The sequence below is a fragment of the Patagioenas fasciata genome, chromosome 5 (assembly GCF_037038585.1).
Source record: "Patagioenas fasciata isolate bPatFas1 chromosome 5, bPatFas1.hap1, whole genome shotgun sequence".
Classification (NCBI taxonomy): domain Eukaryota; kingdom Metazoa; phylum Chordata; class Aves; order Columbiformes; family Columbidae; genus Patagioenas; species Patagioenas fasciata.
This window is the reverse complement of record NC_092524.1, coordinates 68,224,552-68,239,026: the sequence shown is the minus strand read 5'-3', so window position 1 is coordinate 68,239,026 and position 14,475 is coordinate 68,224,552. Positions and strand designations below refer to the sequence as shown.

The following is a 14,475-nucleotide window of genomic DNA, read 5'->3' as shown; positions in this document are numbered from 1 at the left end:
GTCTGGGGCACAGGGAGGAAGGGTTGTGCGCTGCCCTAAACCCAGGCACATCTGTGACCCAGGTGAGTGAGTCTGGCCAGGCACGACTCCGTGCTCAAAGCCAACATTTACCGTCAATTGACGCAAGGCGGGATGGACCAGCTCAATACCTTAGAGGCTATTTTCTGTCTTTATTGCTGATTAGTGCCATGAGATTTAATTCAAGCACTGTTCGACATTTTCTTGCTTCAGGAGATCCTGCTGTTTTCTTTTTTTCTTTTTCTTTTCTTTTTTTTTTTTTAATTCTAGACCTAATACCTTTGGCCATCACTGCTGTTATTGGCAGTTACCTGTGGCTGCTTTAAATGCCACCGGAGGCGAGAGGATGTTTACATTTCCCCAATTACATTGTCTTTGAATGGTTCTAAACTTGACTTTGATTAAACACGCTAATAACAAGAGAGGTTCTTTTTTTTTTTATGAATGTCACTTGCTTGAGTTGAAAAGACATGCTCTTAATACTTGCTTTTCATCTAAATCAAGAAAGCAACACTAAGCAAAAAAGTATTTAACTGTAGCATATAGGATTGTAAAGATGGTAATCAGGGACACTGGTAATTGAAGCTTTTGGGGGAGAACCTTTCTTCTGAATCCTTCAGTCTGTTTAATAGGATAAAATTAGCTTGAGTGGCTTGGTGTTTGAAGAGGTTATGATATAATTGGAGCTGCCTCCTGGGTTTGCTGCTGGACAAGGCGATCAGGTGGAGACATGGGAGGGCATGGGAACCTCTGAAGTACAAGACTCAGCTTCTGCCATACTAATTAGCCTAAATTAGCTATGCCAGTTTTCTGCTTGCTTTTGAATTTCCCTGATAATGCTTTTATCAGGAGTGTAAGAAAAGGAATATGAAAACGCGCACAAAGTTCACTGCAGAATGGCACAAGCGGTGGCAACTGCCGACGTAAGTCTCAGGCTTATTGCTGCAAGCTTCAAAAAAACAGGGGGAAAATAAAAAAAGGTTGAATAGCATTAGGAAATAACAAATGGATATCAAGTACAACCCCTAGGGACTTAGAAAGTACTATGGCTTGCGCTCTCGAACACGAAAGTTTACAAAGCATCTATAAGAAATTGATTATCTCGAGGATTATATACATATTATTTTGAGGCAAACCCCCTTCCTCACAAAAACCAGCTCTGCTCTTAAGTGTTTAATCCAAGGTGGAGGAGACAGTCATGCCCAAGGCACAACCAGCTCAGGCATCTTGGTTTGTGCTCCATCATCCACAAGGCCCAGGAGAGGCTATTTGTATTTTGTTAGCTGCTGCTATTTTTTAATTTTCACTTCCAACCCAAATTAATCAACTTTAACCATGCAAAGAGATTTGTGGCACATTCAGTATAGCTTGCACAAAGCTGTTTTAATTTAAAATGTGCAAGGGGGAAAGAAAATAAGGAAGGGGGTTTTGTTTTTCTCTCTTTCCTGGAAGGGATGGCTTCTGTTGCCAATGGATGAAGCAAGTCAGGAGAGGACTTCAACTTTCAAAGGCATGTTCGGATGCACTTTCACAGATAATACAGCTCCATCCCTGGGAGAGATGTGAGACTATAGAGAGACACAGATTTTTTTTTCCTTCCCAAGTAGCACCAGCTTCAGTTTTGAGACAGCTCTTTGCGGTCAGAATTGGGCCTCTAATTGCACATACAGGCATTAGACACTGCAGGAACAAGCCTCACATCATCAATCTGCTCTGCTAATCACCAGCAGGGTCTACTAGCTCCAGGAGGCCTCCAGCTTCTGGATGAGAGTATGGAATGTGGTCCCAGGAGATTTACTGGTCAAGCTCAGTGGGTGTCATGGTTCAGGAGCTCTCAGACAGGAGTTCTCTTATGTTTCCCACCAGCCCTTCTTCCATGTTTTTGTTTCCTCCCCATCAGGCTGTCCCAGGAATGTTTTGCAGAGACTTGTGTGAAATTAGGTGAGGATCTCAACCTCATGCAGAGAGCAGAGCTTGCAAGACTCACCCGACCCTTGGCCTGGTCATGGTTTTCCACCATGTCCCCTGGACCATATCACAGGTTGCTAAACAGACTTGCATCAACTCCATACTTAGAGCCATGATGGAGATGGCCATTGCACTGTTACTAGTCACCACTGTCTGCTTTCCATGGAAAATCAATAGTCATACCAGGGTTTTAAAATTCTGCTAATCCAGGGTCTAAAAACTCTCCTAAGACATTTTGTTGTATTTTATCTTATTCTTTCTGGAATAGTAACTGGTTGAGCTTGCATTTCACAGAATCACAGAATCCCAGAATGTCAGCGGTTGGAAGGGACCTGGAAAGCTCATCCAGTGCAATCCCCCCATGGAGCAGGAACACCCAGCTGAGGTTCCACAGGAAGGTGTCCAGGCGGGTTTGAATGTCTGCACGGAAGGAGACTCCACAACCCCCTTGGGCAGCCTGGTCCAGTGTTCTGTCACCCTTATTGAGAAGAAGTTTCTTCTCAAATTTGAGTGGAACCTCTTGTGTTCCAGTTTGAACCCATTACCCCTTGTCTTACCGTTGGTTGTTCCCGAGAAGAGCCTGGCTCCACCCTCCTGACACTCACCCTTTATATATATTTATTATATATTTCTAGCAATTGCTTCAGAACAATTTGGAAGGACCTGAGAAAATGAGTTTTCTTCACTGTCTCCTTCCTTCCCTCATACAAAGTACCTGGAACTGCTCTTGGGGTCCTCTCTTAGCCAGGGGGACGTGGCCCTCAGTGGAAAATAGAATTCAGATTCTGTTTTCTTTAGGGCGATGAATCATTCAGGGAAAGAGATCGAGTCTTGACTTCTCTTCAGACTCCCACGCTCCTACAGCACTTGTCCTGGCTTTTTATCAGGTGCAAACACCTGAGTCCTGTAAGCCCTTCAGCTCTGGCGTGCACACTTAGTATATTCACTCGAGTGCCTGCACACAGACAAGTGTTCCAACAGCTCCATCTCCCATTCCTGCGGGCCCCAAGGCACAGCGCTGGATATTACCTGTTCAGCTGCTCCACGTGCTGAACTGAGGGCTGGAGCCTGCAAATGCTTCTTCACAGGAACAGCGTTTCTCCTGTGACCAAGTCCTCTCAACACACATCTTGCAGAGGTGGATTTATATCAGCCCCCTCAGTCTCTTTATGTTCACAGGGTTTTCTTTTCGCATGGCTTATCAGCTCCTCCAATTACAGAATAAATACAGTGAAATTGTTTTTAAAATCACCTCAGTCCAAAATCTGGATTTTTAAGCTGGCTGCTCTAAATTCTGCAAGGGAAATATTCCCTTCTTGAAAAGTATTATTGCCCAGATTAGAGTTTTGAGAGCTGAGGGGAGTTATTTTTAATTAGAAAAACGAGAACGGAGAACTTTTCTGTTTTAATACTGCCAGACTCTCCTCTTTAGGACACCATCCTCTTTTGATGAAAATATTTAACTGGTAGGAACCATGAGGCAAACTCTTGAATGACAGCTGAAGAAGGGACATCAAGCTGTTGTCCTTGAAACCAGTGACAAGTTTTCCCTTGACTTCACAGAACATAGTATCCAGCATAGCCCAAATCCAGACATTTTTATTCTTCAGGCAGCTGTGGTTCCTGTTCAGAAAAGACAAGAGCGTTCCCCAGAGATGATGTGCAACATGGAAAAAAACTTGTATAGATTAAAGGCTGGACTAAAACCCCATCAGAACCAGAGTGAAGCCTTTCAGTGGTCCCAGCGGAGCGGGAGTCAATCGTCAGTGCCCTGGCTGACCACACTAGTGTCTGTTGCACATCTAGGAAAATGTCATTGAGCACAATTCAGATCTGGCTCAACCTTGCACCTATTTGAGCACAGGGGTATTTTGCTTAGTCCATGACATAAAAGTGTTTGTCCCTTCAGCCCTTCTTTGATCTTGTACCCAGGAGAGACAAGAGCTGAAGAGCACGAACCAGCTTTTCAGGAGAGCTCCTGTCTTGGCAGTGCCTCCAGCTCCTGTGACAACAGAGAAACACTTCTCTTGTGCTTCTTGCTTGTCCTTGCAATGACTTCTGCAAGCCAGATCTGCCTCTGTTCCGATAACATGACACACAACAAAGCAATAATCATTTCAGCAGTTTCTTTCTACCCTTGACCAGAACCCAAATCACTCCGCAGACCTGGCAAACGGGTCACCTGCCTCTTGTTTGATCTGCAATCACTGTGCCTTTGCCCCAGGAGCATAATGATGTGAAGTCAGGACTTTTCCAGCGAAAATAAGAAAGAAAAAAGTCTAGACATTTCTGGCTAAAGATGCAAGCGCTCATTGGTAAGGAGAGTTTGAACCTGTCCCCAGGGCTAGAACAGAAGGGCAGGAGGAGATGGAGCTCTACCTGGCAGCCACAGCAGCTTCCCCTCCTCCTGGTAAGATGTCTGGAGGAGATGCCCCAGGTCCCACCTTCCTCCTTCTCTCAACAACCCACAAGACAAAGCCATAGGAAGCTGGTTTCCACCTTACAAAAGGTGTTTCCTGGCTTGTTTCCCCCATCACTCAATGTCGTTTCACACAAGACCTTTAAGAGATAAAGGTGATGCACGACCCTGCTGCAGATCTTCCTGCTCCCTTCCAGGAGCAAGAGGTTTCAAGCACAGTGCACAGAACCTTTTGGGTGGGGGGAAATACAAAAAAAATTCCCTTTGCTTAAACCAATTCCCCCAGATCTCTGAGGAGAAGTAAACCACAGCAATCCCAAAGTGTCTGCAGCATCCAAGAAGCTTTCAGCTCCGAGTAGCACGAGGGAGGGCTGTCTGAGAGTCTCTCTTTGGCTCCATCAGGCAATCCTGCAAACAAGTCATGTCTCTTAGAAGAGGAAAAATCTATTTTAAAGCTCTCTCTTTTTCTGTGTGGGTGCTTATCTCTGGTCACTGCTGTTCGCCATGTAGAGAAGTCTCTGTGGCATGCATTTCTAAGAGGGCAAACTGTCTAAAATTAGCTGTTAGTTTAAAATAAGAGACTGTGCAGTTCTCCAGGGAGGGGCATTCATCCTCCAAAGGAAACTGTCAAGGATTGTTCAGGATTACTCTCCAGCTGTTCAGAACTGCTGCATCCTTTTAAATTATAATGTCAACATGTCGCAAATAATATGGAATGACAATGTCTAATTTCTGTCCTGTGAGGAATGAAAAGGAAGGAAAATTGCTAGCATACTAGATACATACCAGATTTAAGAGACCATGTAACCTTTCTATATGGCTGTAGGAGAGTAATTAGTCAAAATATTAATGAAAAAGTAATTTTCTAGCTAGCCTCTGAAATCTAGAGGCTTTACATTATGAATTCCAGGCTAATGCTCTCCAGAAGAGATTGTGTTATCTCCAGGGCCAAGGGGTGTAGGAAGTTCTCCACTAATTGGATTCTTTATGTTGTATAGCTGGGGCTTTTTCCTCAAAAATACTTGTTACCAGCATCGCTGGCTTTGAGGAATGAATTTCAATGCCAAATAGTATGAGTATGTAAGGTGTCAGACCAACGCCATAGTTATTGATGACCTTAACACTCATGAGCAGCCCACAGTGCGATTGTTCCAAAAAAAACATGATTGAAATAGCCAACCTCACTACACAGGCATAAAAGTGGATGCCACGAGGTTATAGCAGTTCACAGGCAACTTGCACCATGTACATGGAATGGAATTTAAAAGTAAAATGCCATGAGCAGGGAGGTTTTTAACAGACACGGTTTTTACCTGCTACTTGATGTAGTTGTAGCTCTGAGAATCTACTTTGGCTTGTGAGGTAGCAATGAGTTTCTGGGACTCAGCTGATGAACGACAACTCATGAAGTCGTGATAATGTGATTTCGTCAATCATATCCAGGCTTAAATATTCTCATAAGCTCTCAAGGTGGCTGCCTATAAAATCTAAACAATGCAATATAAACAAGAAGTGTCCCAAGGTGTACATTTTAATGCTTTGATTCCATGCAGCACTGTAGATTTTTCATGTTAAGTTAAAGAAGGAAATGAAACAGAAAGGATTTGACATGTTTTACATTCCCTTGCAACAGGAAGCTATTTTGACAAAACCTACAAATGATCCATGCTGATATTAAGTTTTGGTTCTATTTTATTTTTTTGTAAACTTAATTTGAATTTAGAAAGTCTCTAAATGATAATTGAATCACAAGTCTGGATTAGGATTCTAGCAGCAACACTTGACTTGGTCAAAATCACTGTTATGAAGAGATGCAATTTTTACACAGTACTTCACATTGATTAAGTAATGTGCGAAAATGGAAAAAAAGTATTCGAATCTTAATCATAGTAATTTGCATGAAATAAAAGTCTCTGTCAAGGGAATGCACATTATAATAACTCCTGGGTGTTTTGGTTGCATCAGTGAGCAAAGAAGTTGTGTGCATTTTTTTGGTCCTGATATACAAAAATGTCTTCCATTTGTAGCATATCTTTGATAGTACAAGAATTAAGAAATATGGCAATGTAGTTAGTGAAAGACCATGAAACAAACAGGTATTTTAAGGGAAGCTAGAGTTGACAGATAATTGACAATGTATAGAAGTATAGAAAGTATAGAAACATAAACCAATATGTTGTAAACAAGGGAACTCAGTTTGAAGCTAATTAAGGCTCATTTGGTTTTGACCTGCATCAAACAATAGCACTAAATCAGAAAAGCAGATGCATTTTGGAAGCTACTGAACTGAAGAACCTTATCTGGAGCCCAGCGGAGTCAGCAGAGACCTTCTCACTGACTTCAGTCAATCAAGCCTTAGAAATGTTTGTGTTTATTTACACAAATTGGCCTGAAGTAGAAAGGGGGGTTTCGATGCAGTCCCCGCTCTGTTGCATGCACACGTCAACACTGCTGAACGCCGTGTGTCACTGTTATCTCTTCCTGAAGCAGAGCTGGGAGCTCAGGCGCATTTCTCTGGGCCAACCTGACCATTGCGCAACCTGTTTTGTATTAAAGAGTTGCAGTTTCAAAAATCAATGGGCATCAGCTGGTAATTACAGAAAATCTATGTCTTGTCCCTTCAGCAGGTTTTGCATTTTTCCCACTTGCCATGCTACCTTTGCTATGGGCAGACAGCATGGCTCCATTGGCAATAAGAAGTCATGGCCACCCCACAGTCCCCAGGGTAGAGTTTGCCACATGAAGTTTCTGGTGAACTGTCTTTACCATACTAAACCTGGATCCTCCCACTGATCATGAGATGAATTTGATGCTGTATTCTCTGAGAATGTAAGAAAATAGAGGGAAGCTTTCTTTAGTTATTTAAACTATCTCAAATGATCTGAAGGCATGTCTGAGATCTGTGATCCCCTTCTCCACCAAACAACGATCACAAAGACTCCTAGACTAACTGTTTTACCTTCTTTAGAGCTTAGCAATTGGTCCAAACGCTCCTGGGCAAAGAACTGAGCTTTCTAGACACAAGTTTTTGCCATTCCCTCTCTCTTCCATTTCTGCAAGATGTGCTTATAATGTGGGACAGATCCAAAGACCCCTATGGAGGAGAGTCCTTTTCTTGAGGCACGCTGTGTGAAATCTGTTGAGAACTGCAGAAGTTGCCGTGATATCACTGTGTTGTATCAGGAGGGATATCCAGTTATCCCCAGCCACAATATCATTTGGATAATTGCTTCTTGCAGGGGATTGAAGCAGGTGTGGGGGGAAAAATTGTTGAACAACTAAGCTTGGAAAGGAAACATAGGTTGAAGTTTATCTCTTGTTGCTGAAGCTGCCAGTAAAGCTGGATGCAGGAGGGGGGGTTTGTTTGGGATTTGTTCTGGGGGAGAAAGGCCCTGCTGTCTTCAGAGTGAGATGAGATCAAGTTCTGCTTGCAATTCCTCTTACATGTTTTAGATACAGGCCAGGAGATTTTTTTTACATCAAAATAAAGGAACGGATGGGCCTGCACTTATAAGAGAGTTGGCATTCCTACAACAAGCGTGTAGGTTGATAAGGATTTTCTTTATTCTTTTCAAAAATAACCTTTCCTGTGAAACGCAAGCTCCAGAACATTATCGGTTACATAGAGAAATCACATGAAAGGCTGTATTACAATAACGAAGAAAAGAGATTCTGAGACAAGAACAGCAGCAAAGGTACTCAGTGCCTTCTTGGCTGGAGCTGCCCCTTCTCCACACAACTGATGTTTTCAAACCTTGATTTTCAGCAAAATCCTGCCCGAGGGGTAAAGTTAGTGCATACAAACCACCCTCTGGGTATGATGCTGGGATCTAATCTTATTTTCCCCAGGGAAAATCCAATGCATTGGGACATTCTCAATGTGTGGGAGATGTGTTGTAGTAATGGGAATATCTCTATGTATGAGCTGAGGGGAACAGTAATATGCCATCCTGTGCTTCTCCTAATTTGAGAATGTGCCTTATATAGGCTGATATTAATGGGGTGATGATAGCTGTTGTCACATCCCTAGACCTGCAAACACAGCCCTGCTGTGTTACCAAAGGGGAGTTGAACCTGCCACTCTCATCAAACATAGTGCAGGAAAGGGAAGGAGGAATTCACAAGAAATAATCCTATTAATTAAGGACAAAATCCTGGTCCCTGTGCACAGCCTGTGGAACGCTGTGTGTGCAAGGGAGCGGAGGCGGCAGAAGGGAAGGGAGCACGACTTCTCTCCTTGGCTGGAACAGCATTCCCACTTTCCAGGCCACCAGCTCCGTTCTGCCCAGTGTATTCCCGTCAGCTTCCATCAAGTGCCACCCAGTGTGGAACTTTGTGGCCAGCCTCAGGTTGTCCCTGCAGGAATGTGGCCAGGAGCACAAAAGAAATCACGGTAGGAAAATAGTGATTTATCTATCCCGAGGCAACGATGAACACATTTGGATTGTCCTTACAGAGAGGGGCAACTACAGTCCATACTTTCTCACTCTCATATTATCATTTAAAAAATAAAACAGTACTGGATTAATAGGAACACTGAGCAGAGTGTTGGAGGAACTTATGAGTGGCTTTTAAGAGCAGGTCAAACAAATATCGGTCAGGAGTAGTTAACCAGCCCTAATCCTGCCTTAAGGCAGGGGATGGATGAGGTGGCCTCATGAAATACTCCTGGCCCTACATCCTGGTGTCCTCTGGCTTCAAGCTCTGAGATCCTTCCACTACAAACACAGGGAGGTAATATGGTTATTGTTTTGATGACCCTTGGGATTGCTGCCATCTTGGTGTTATGTCTTTCTTGAATATTTCAATGAATGATCCATATGCATTAAGTAAGGAAATGCAACAAGATGTTTGTAGACCTGAGATGCTCTTTGAACGTTGGGTGCGCCTGGGGTAGGAATAGTTCTGGCTTTGCAGCACCTGATTAGACTCCTAGGGGTGATAGGTCCTGGAGAAATGTCTTACACTGGCTATGACTCCTTCTACAACTGCTCCCCAAAGCCTGAAGAGTGGACAAGGTTTCAGAAGTGCCCTCCGCTCTGGAAATCATATTTCCTGGTCAAAACTCGTCTCTGACCCCAGATGCAAGATGCCTCAGTTCCAAAAACTATGCTGACCTGTCCCTTCTCTTTCCAAGACCTTCTGTTTTGAAATCTGCAGTCCAAATTCATCCACAAGATACTGAGTTGTTATAAATGTTGTGGCATTTGCCAGTTGGGGATGTCTGTGCTGAACACGTGGGGAACACAAAAGGGAGCTCAGCACAGAAGGCACACGGAGAAGGGACTGGGGACTTGGACACCAATCTGTTGGAATCTCAGGCTGGGGGAAGAGCCTCTTTTAATGATTTTCCTTTAATTGCAGAGGATTTCCACGAGTCCTAGTTTGTCGGCAGTTGGATTTAACACAAAGCATTATCTTTAACTGCTGTGAACCATGCAAGGAAAACTGCGCTCCTTAGATCCCCAGCTCTGCAATGCTGCCCTGTTAAGGGGATGTGTAAGTGTAGCAATGAGCAATGTTGGTGATAAATAAATAAATTACCCAGAGAATTTAAAGTCAGTGTGGCTATTAAAAAGGAGAAATTCAGCTTCCCCATGCATAAATGTAAACCTGCTGTGAGTGCGGCCACCCTTGCACAGATGTACATGTGTGTAACAACACTTGCCCATGGCATAAAGAACAGCAAACACAGGTGGTTATTTGGCTTCTTGTCATATATTTAGGAGGGCTGCACCTCACGTTCATAGGAGCCACCTTTCTTTTTGTACTCCGTTTTCTGTTCTTCTTAATCCACGGATTTTTTCCCTTGCTAAACCAGGAGTCCAAGGCAGATCCCCAGAGAATTGCTGGAGTCTTGGATCCTCCAGCAGATTCAAACTATAGATGGCACAAGGGCAATGTTATCCCTATAGAGTTTTTAGCAGTGTGCCTTCTAACCCCTTTTAAGCAGCTCTGGTTTTAAGGGATGCAGCTACTGGTACTAAGCTATTCTGAACCATCATTAGCTCTGTTTACTGAGCCTTTAGATGTGCGAATCACTGCAAACATCTGGAATGAACAGGTGGAATTCAACCGCATTTACTGTACATTTCTGTTTTAATGGTGTTTGGCTTCTCTTTTAATTGAACACCGATTCTTCCTGGAGACCCAAATGTTACTACAGGCATATATGAATTTAATTTAATCGGCAAGGAGTTAAAAATTAGTATTTCAGAGGAATTTTTGATGTTAACTAATGAGGCATCATATTCTATACATATCCCCGCTATTTCAGCCTGCTTCTCTAAGGAAGCACAGGCTATGCAGTTGCTATTACCTAAACTGGGAGTTTATTTATTCTGTGATGGCAGATTCTTAGAACTAATTTTGTCCTTCCAACACGGCGTTTCTTTTTCCACCCTTGCATACGCAGTTCAATTACTGTTTCTTGTTTCAAGGTAATAACAGCCTTGATTTGCAGTTCAAGTTTGCTCCTCACTTCACTGAAAGGATTGAACTGTTACAGCTCACATCATGGTACCGAAATAACTCATTGGTGGTCTTCAGAGATGGGTCCTGCTCAGTTTCTCCTTGACCTCTACAGCCTCAGGCATCTCTCATATCTAGTGGATATTGAATTATGTGTACAAAATAAATGGCACTTCTAGGCTGGGTTAAGAAAGCTCTGCTTCCAAAGCAGTATTTTTATAATCAGCATGCTCAGCTGCTTGGGGACACCCAGATTTGTGTCTTTCTGCTGCCTGAATTAGGCTGGGTACTAGGCTGGCCCTTACTTAGCTGTAACCATGAGGGACACTCATCTCATGAGCAACTTCTGGATGTCTTGGTTTTTCTCTGGAGCAAAACAGGAAAACAATTGCATTTACCGAAACATTGAAAAAAGAATTTCGGATGTGAAATCAAGATCTGGAGCTGAATGTTGTAGAAACACAGAGTGAGTCCCACTGTCAAATAGTTTGAAGTCTAAATGATGTCTCTGAATAGAAGGTGCTTTGGCTGCCAGGCTGATCCAAATGGGCTGCGGGTCCCTCCTTTCCCGCATTCCCAGCGGGGCCCCCCAGCATCCACACCTGCTCCCACACACATTGGAGCTCCCCAAGCAACCTGGCCGAGGTGGTGCTTTTGTGTTTGCACAAAAAAAGAGGTGAGCAATTACCAGGCCACACCTCCGCACACAACTTCTCATGCCTCTAAAGTTTCTAAAACTCCGAGTATCAGGTTCCCGAAATCACTGCTGCCTGGGAGGGGAGCATTGCACAGGCTGCAGGGGCTTTGCTTCCGAGTCAGCAGAATTGGGCTGTTTTATTCTATACCCTCTTTTTGGACTATCATGTTATTCATACTTTTTTCACCTTTTAGCCTAGCTTTTGGAGAATATTTCTGTTTTAAAGCATATCTTTGTTTTTAGGGGCATTAACTATGATGCATTTGCCTGCCTTTCAACGCTATGCCATGTCAGGGATTGCTTGCTTGCTTTCATTTATTTTTACCCGTGTTTTAACGCAAAGAGGGCCTTTCCTAGTAATAGCAATTGGTATCTGGCTTTCCATCTCTCTGAACTCAGCAGTGTTGCTGCTCCAACACTCAGCTGGTTGGAAATGTATAGGCAGCAAACATTTACATTCAGCACGTCTAACATCATCTGGGACTTAAACCCACAACATTGGCGATGCAAAGAGATAGATATTTAGTCACATCAAAGCTATTTGCTAATTGCAGACACTTCATTCTTGTTTAATGTTTCATGTGCAAGATTAGTTGGTTGATTTAATTGGTTCAGCAAAACTTATGTTTTAAGGCAAAACATTAGTTAAGACATAATGTATTCCCTTATGGAAAATTCCCATAAAACTAAATCAGAAGTCAGTTTGTGCTTTGTACTTCTGTATTCAATTCTGTAGTCAGTCTACCTACAGAACTCATGAGAAAACTACACTTTCCTATTGGAAAGTCTACAATTTAATAGCAATCCAGCAAGGTATTAAATGTTGGAGGATGATTATTGACACAAAATCAAAGGGTAGGGTTATAATTGTCTTTTAGTCTGTTTTAGTTGGGTTTGTAATAGAAATAGATACAGAAGAGGAACAAAAGGAATAAAAAAGGATGTCAGGGTGAAATGTATATGGTTTTTATCTGTATATGTCCAGGCCTCCATATCTCCATGCATATATTGAATTTTGGGGCAAATGTATCTGTTCATACATGTGTCTGCCTGACACAAGTATGACATAAACATGTACACTATATGCGTACATATGTATTCCTATATTTATTTACACACAACCTAAAACCTGCTAGTGCAATACAGACTGAGCAAGAGCTTAATTCAGATAACTCTCAGTGACTCATTATTTCACCAGAAAACACCCCAAATCTCTCCCAACCTTTCCAGCAACTGTGCCCAATGTAACTCCAGGAAGGAGCCAAATTTCGGTTCCTTGTTCCCTATAAGAGGGGACAAGCAATTTGACCCCAACACAGGAGTTGACCATGAGCACCAAAACCCACAGCTTAACTACCCTAAAATATTTGGGGCCGTCCATTATGATTTTTTTTTCCTGAGAAGCTTCAAGAGGTTTTGAACTCAGTTTGCAGCTAAAGGAAAATGTTTAGAGCCCAAACCCTCTGTGTGTTTGCATGTCTATATATGAATATTAAAATGTTGAGTACATGGACCACCAAAAGTTTGTTTAGCTTGAAGTTAGAGATTTGTTTTGCTTAGAATTGAGTCTCTTGATATTTGGCTGATCTCTTTGTACTGGCTTTTATCTTAATTGCTTTTTAAACTATAATTATGGTGCCACATGCACATGGCTATAACACCACTGTAGTTTGAGTGTGTTTCTATTATAGCTTCTATTTTTAAGTGTTATGGGGTTTTTGCGTGTTTGGGTTTTATTTCAGATGTAAAATTTACATACTGCAGCCATGAAACTTAGCATACAAAATCTAAGTCAGGGAGAAAATATTTCTTTTACAATATTTGAGAAAATAAACTAGTTTATTGAACATTAAATTAGAGGCTAAAATAATTAAATCAGTTCTCTATAATACTGCAACTTGTAAAAGAGGAAAAAATGCTACATTTAAATATCCAGCTGAAGTTGTTCATGCCACAACCTCATAAACAGAGACTCACGCATATGGATATTTTAACGTGTGTATATCAAAGCTACATTGACACTGCAGACTATCATTACTCCTTAAGGAAATGTCATGGGCTTTCCTTTCTTATTTGAGTGAGCTGTGAACTTATAATTCTTTCAGCCAGTTGGTTTTAATAATATATCGTATTGTTATTTTTTGTATTGTTATTTGCATTTAAACAGTTCTCTAAATACCCATTTGAAGCCTAAACACGTCATTGCATTAGGCCAGTAACACAGCCCAGCTTCTAAAAAGTCCACGTAGGGCTGTTAGCACAGTGTCCTACCAGCCCTAATCCTCCTCTCTGCAGTAACACTTCTCTTTCTTTCATTCAAGACTGGTGTTTTGGGGAAAGAAAAATGCAAGCCACTGTTTTGTAGCATCCCTTTTTCCATGCAAACATAGGCAAATAACATTAGGACTGTGACCGGTGGGGATGAAAAAGGGAGGCAGCGCATATCACCGGCCCACTTCATCCTCTGTTATTAATCCCGCTGGTGCATGTGCCATACGATTTCTACAGAACTCTGGGGGTAAAATGAGGTTTATGCATCTATAGGGCTTGTAGAGGGGTTCTTGCCACCTTAGCGTGGCCCGAAGAGCTGAAAATAATGCTATATAATGCAAAATATTGCGCGGCATCAGACCTGAAGTTGAGAAGATCCTCTACATACAAGCACACTTAATATTGCATTTCCATGGGTGAGCACGTTCTTGCCACAATTTTATTGAAAAAGGGAGATCTGCTGGGCTCACGTCATCTTAGGGGCTGGATCGGTTTTGAGTGAACTGAAGCTATTCTTATTTTTAGTCTTCTTACTGCACTAATTTAAAGTCATTCTATGAGGTCCAAAGGTTACAGACAAGCTCTCTGGTACAGCATTTCTTTGCTTAAACCATGTGAAAAAGGAATGACA

The 14,475-nt window shown here is 42.3% G+C and overlaps 1 long non-coding RNA gene across 7 annotated transcripts in view; it reads right to left on the bottom strand.

Moving 5' to 3' along the window:
• The window catches only part of LOC139828150 (uncharacterized), a 98,618-nt gene that overhangs the window by 10,563 nt on the left and 73,580 nt on the right, over positions 1-14,475 (bottom strand). For 3 of the 7 annotated variants that reach the window (XR_011739468.1, XR_011739471.1, XR_011739473.1), the window contains one exon: positions 2,702-3,609. The exons of 3 other annotated variants lie outside the window; for them this stretch is intronic. This is a non-coding gene — a long non-coding RNA (uncharacterized lncRNA). Of the gene's footprint in view, positions 1-2,701; positions 3,610-5,718; positions 5,893-14,475 lie in introns of all 7 variants that reach the window. One more of the 7 variants, XR_011739474.1, reaches the window with a different exon arrangement.